This window comes from Lissotriton helveticus, chromosome 6 (genome assembly GCF_964261635.1).
Source record: "Lissotriton helveticus chromosome 6, aLisHel1.1, whole genome shotgun sequence".
Lineage (NCBI taxonomy): Eukaryota > Metazoa > Chordata > Amphibia > Caudata > Salamandridae > Lissotriton > Lissotriton helveticus.
The window spans coordinates 358,509,541-358,514,816 of record NC_136067.1 but is presented as its reverse complement, the minus strand read 5'-3'; positions in this window follow the sequence as shown (position 1 = coordinate 358,514,816).

Here is a 5,276-nt window from a genome sequence, read left to right as displayed (position 1 = left end):
CAACAATACCTCAACGGCTTTTTGGACATCGGGACCTACGATCATTCCTTCTCCAAACTTGAACCGTACATGACACAACTCCTGCGGGTTACTTTCTAAATCATTATCTTCCAAATCCTCACCGAGAAAAACGCACATTTGTTCAAAAACATATCTTTGTGTCGGTGCTTCCCACTGAAGGAAGACTTTCGTGACAGATTCAACGTCATACTTTACAGTATCTATGATCCATTTATGAGCTAAACGATTCAATACATCTCTCTCTTGGTAGTCAGGCAGTTGACTTCGCAACTGTCTTCGTTCCGTGTTAGGGGTCGTTTTAGGCGACCGAAAAAGGGGTGAAGGAATGTTAGTGACAATGCTGGCCATTTTATGCCAAACGGAAGGTGACAGTGAGGGAGGAACGGGTGGAAAAACAGTGTGAGATAAGGCTGAAGTAGAGGCAATAGCAGAGGGGGCATTATGAGAGATCGAAGATGCATTAGGCAAAGTCATAGAAGGTGTAAGCGAAGTAGATGTAGCCGGTGTGCCTTGTGGAGGCTGCACCGGAGGAGCGGAAGCCAGCTGAAGAACAGCTGGTGGGTGCTGAAGAAAGGCAGGCATAACGACCATGGGCGGCGCAACTAAGGGTTGCGGAGGCGCCGTGGCTGTTTGCGCATAGGGGGGTGGTGAACTTAATAAATGCGACATTAATGGGTCTTTTTCATGTTCTTTGGCTGTCTCTTGCTGAAGAGACGGCAAAACTGGATAGCATTTATCTATTGCCATTTTGTGCTGCCTGTGCAACTGCTCACTCATCTGTACCTCTTCTTTGTCTTTAAACCGCATAGCAGCTTGTATTACTGAAATATTCCCTTCTCTCTTATTTTTCTTCTCTAATTTAATTTCCTTCTGTTTGGCCTCTTTACGCCATAGGCGGAAAGAGTCAAACCTCGCCGGCCGGGCTTTCTTTTTAAAGAGTTTAACTTCAAGGTTATCTAGGATTTCGGTTTCAAAGCTACCATATTGGGGCCATTTTAAAACACCATCTTTCCTGGTGTATTTAATCCATACTTCGTTGTAGGTGATGGGGCCTACCCCATGTTTCACATATAACTCGTAAGTTGGAGTTCCAACCGGAGGAACCGGACATGAGTCCTCCAATCGGGAGTCCCTATTATTACCACTGAGACAAAACAAATTTCCAAGTCTAAGACTAGGCATCTCTGCTCTCTAGTCTAGTTCCAAACGTCAAAGGATTATCGATTACGATATTTCTCGTGAATACACGAGTCCTTCGGTTTTGGTGCTTGCAAGTACCAACACAAAACTTTCCCAAAGAATACCCAAAACTAAGACCAACTAAGGACTGGGAGACGCTCCACTTATACTTAACTGAAATGTCGATGACGTCACTAGAAGACTCGTCTTAGTGTTTCGCTCTACCAAACTTCAAGGGTCCAAATCAGGGCGATAGCCAGGGCAGCAGTCTTTTGTAGCCGTCGGGAAGCGGGGAACCTCGCAGCAAAGACCTTCGGACCACGTCGACATGCAGGGGTCGTTGAAGTGGCGGCCTTCCTCCGGAATTTTCACACGAAGCTCCTCACGAACCTCTGGCAGGACCGGTACCGCTGGAATCGCCCCAAACGTTGGGCGCCAACTGAGGTACTGGGTTTTTCAGAACCGGTGCTTAACCGGTAACCCAGCGGTGTCAGGGAATACACACCCAAAGACCTCGAGTCCTTTTCCTGATTCAGACCACAGAAACTCAGAGTCTTCTAGGTGAAGTCAAAGATCGGTTTATTGGCTGCAACCAAGGTAACAAGTGTCCTAGAAGTACAACACATGGAAGTATGTTCTCAGGAGACTGCTTCAAAATCACGAAGTCAGGCTTCTCTTCTTATACAAAATAATAAGCTTCAGGCAAACATTCCTAGATTTTCAGGATACTATTCACATATTTCGACCACAAATAAGTAACAGAGTTATGATGACAAGCTCACATTTCGTTTGTCTGGTACATAATAAATTACTCGGCAAGGTCCGGTATTTCAATCAGATATCGGTGTTCCCCAATAGAATGAGCACGTTCTCATCATAAAACAAGTAGGAAAGAAGGAGCGGGGTCAGGTGTGGGCAAGATTCGGCAGGGTGAGAATGTGATGAAGGGGCTTTATGGCCGGGTGCGCCTAGATGCTATCTTGACCGGCCACTGGGAGAGGAACTGACCAAATGGGTTGGCCTGGGGCGATGGTTTCAACCTGCCCAGGTCACGAAAAAGTCAATCAAGGAGTGCTTGTCCTTATGATATTGGATTAAGCCTATGTGAAGGGCAACATACAAAATGGCTGCCGTATACAAAATGGAAGCCAGGGGTTCAGGGTATAAGTGATGATTTCGAGGTGAAAGCAACCTTCGAATGCGATGAAAATGTTTGTGCATAATGTACTCGCCATTCTCGGTCTTTTGATACTAAATTTATCGTGGTACGATGAAGTTTTATTCTTGCGTCTGAATGGTTATACGAGTTTGGATTTTCAGTACTACAGTGTTGAGGACCGCCCCTTAACAGCCAAGAAATCCTTGGGGCAAAATGGCACGCAGAACAGAGGGAGGAAAGAACTGACATGGGACTATTCGTCGGGCACTCCGCTTTCAGGTTCTTCTGCAAGTAAAGTACCGGTGGTAGCGCATGGTTACCCCCCACGCTGGATATAATACATCAAGCTATCCTGGCACACAGAGAGGAAACGAGACAAGATAGTCGAAAAGCTCAGGCGGGGATGAGGAAAATGCAGGGGGTTGTAAGGAAGCTCTCTAAGGCCTTCTCAAATATGGGAAAGAGAGTTGCAAACGTGGAAGAGAGAATCGTGGCTACGGAAGCTGAGTCGACAAGTGCTATAACCCTGGTGGAGGCCCAAGGTGCTCAAGTTAAAGACATACAATGGAAACTAGAAGAGTTTGAAAATAGACAAAGGAGAAACAATCTCAGAGTGCTGGGGGTTCAAGAGGGCTTAGAAGGGTCGGACACTAGGAGTTATATAATTGACCTTTTTAAGGCGGCTTTTCCCGAACTATCGGAGTGGAATTAGGCGGCAGAAATCCAAAGAGCGCATCGCATTTCGCTTAAACTTCGAGCACCAGCAAAGGAGGGTGACAGACCACGGGCTACATTAGTTTTTTTCGGGAACTTTCTCCTGCGGCAAACTATTTCTGACAAAGCAAGGCCTGATGCTAAAAGATCAAGTGAAGGGGTCTCATTTTGTGTACGGCCCGACTTCTGCCATGTAACGGTAGAAAGGCGCTGGAGGCTGAGGCAGCTTATAAAACCTTTCCAGGACAAAAAGATCCAGGCCTATCTTGTTAATCCAGCACAACTAACATGATCAATCAGGGGATTATGCGATACTTTTCATCAGAGTTAAAAGCAAAAGAGTACCTGGACTCCATGGACAAATAATGCTGCTTTTGCTGCTTCTCACTGTGGTGGGGGAGAAAAGGATGGATTCTGTTCACTGGTGTATATAAAGAAATGCGAGGGGGGAGGTTATGGGATAGGAGGTGGGGAAAAAAAGAGTTGGTATTTCAGAATTGGAGTGGTTTGAGAATTTGTTCTTTTTTGCGGAAGTTATAAGGGTCTATTATAACCTAGTCAATGTAATGTCTGAAAGGATCCACTGTCCACTAGTACTGCGCACATCACATGCACAGACTATGGTCTGAGCATTCCTATGGGGTGGAGGGCGGAGGGTGGGGTGGGGGGTTGTACTTCACTAGGAAGGGAGGGATTAAAAGGGGGGAAGGAAATTACCTGGTGTTATGCTGTTTTTGTTTGGTTTAATGTATCGATTGTAAATCATTGGTTTTGGCTGAGACAATGGTCAGGTGTTATCTTACTAGAGAACAATGGGGAAGCTTAAGATCTGCTCAATTAATATAGGGGGCTTGAATGATTGGAGTAAGAGACAAAGACTGGGGTATTTTGCTAGGTCAAATCAGTTAGACATGATTTGTTTACAGGAGACTCATTTACCCTGGGCTAAAAAGCATTTGTTGAGTATTAAAGGGTTTGATTTGTTGGTATGCTCCACACAGACGTCTACTGTTAGAGGGGTGGCAATACTGGCTAAATCCAGTCTGGGTGGTGCTAGACGCTGCTTGGCATATACCTTGGGCAGGTGGGCAATTGTGGAACTTGAGTTGGGGTTTACACTGTGTACAATCTATGGTTCCAATCAGAATGAACCGGAGGTGTTTGATAAACTCTAGGTAGAATTATTGAACTGGCCATGCCCCCTCGTAGTGTGTGGTGACATTAATATCTCTACAGGTGTGGTGACTTTAATATCTCTACAGATCTCATAGATATTGACAATAATGTAAATTATGCTGGCCGTAAGCCCAAGGTATTTAGAGCCTTGCGCTCCTTAATTGAATCACATAGTATGTTGGATGTGTGGGGGTATAAAGAACCTCATAATCCAGGGTTCACCTATTTTTCATGCCCCTTTAGGAAGTACACTAAGCTGAATTACTTTCTTATTTCTTCTACGGAGGCGCGGAGAGTAGGTATTAAAAAATTACCAAAAGTGATCTCCGACCATAGCCCACTAATTTTATTATAAGAAATTGATAAGGTTAATAACTCTCGTTCCAGTTGGACTTTTGAGAGGAGATTGCTATTGGATCCCAAATTTGTAGAACATCTAAAGAATTGGGCCCAAGTTTTATTTGATATAAATAGGTATAGTGCATCTCGAAATAGTGGACTATTTTAAGGCGGCGTTGAGAAGGGAGACGATCAGCTTCTCTGCTAGGCTGAGGAAAGAGGTTTGAGAGGAGCAAGAGAAATTGATGGGTCAGATGGCAGAGGCAGAAGAGCAACATTTGAGGGATATTACACGTGGAAATGAGGCCCATGGTAGTCAGCAGAAGATACTGGCTATCAAGGCGGAATTACATAAGTGGATAGCTCAGAAAAACGCCGATGATTACCAGATACACAGGGGTAGGATGTACGAGATGGGAGAGCAGGTGGGTAAACTTCTTGCATTAAGGATCAGGCAGGGCTATAGTAGAAATATAATAACGAAAATTCATGAAGGTAACCAAGAGTATGTGGAGCCAGAGGATATCCATAATGTTTTAAAGAATTTTATCAAAAACTTTATAAGGAAGAGGACAGGTCAGAGTTTGCTAGTTTGGAGTTTGAAGATTTCGGCCACAATTTGGTCGAGCAGGATAGAGTGGCATTGGATAACGATCTGGCACTAAGTGAAGTGGTAGAAGCATTGTAG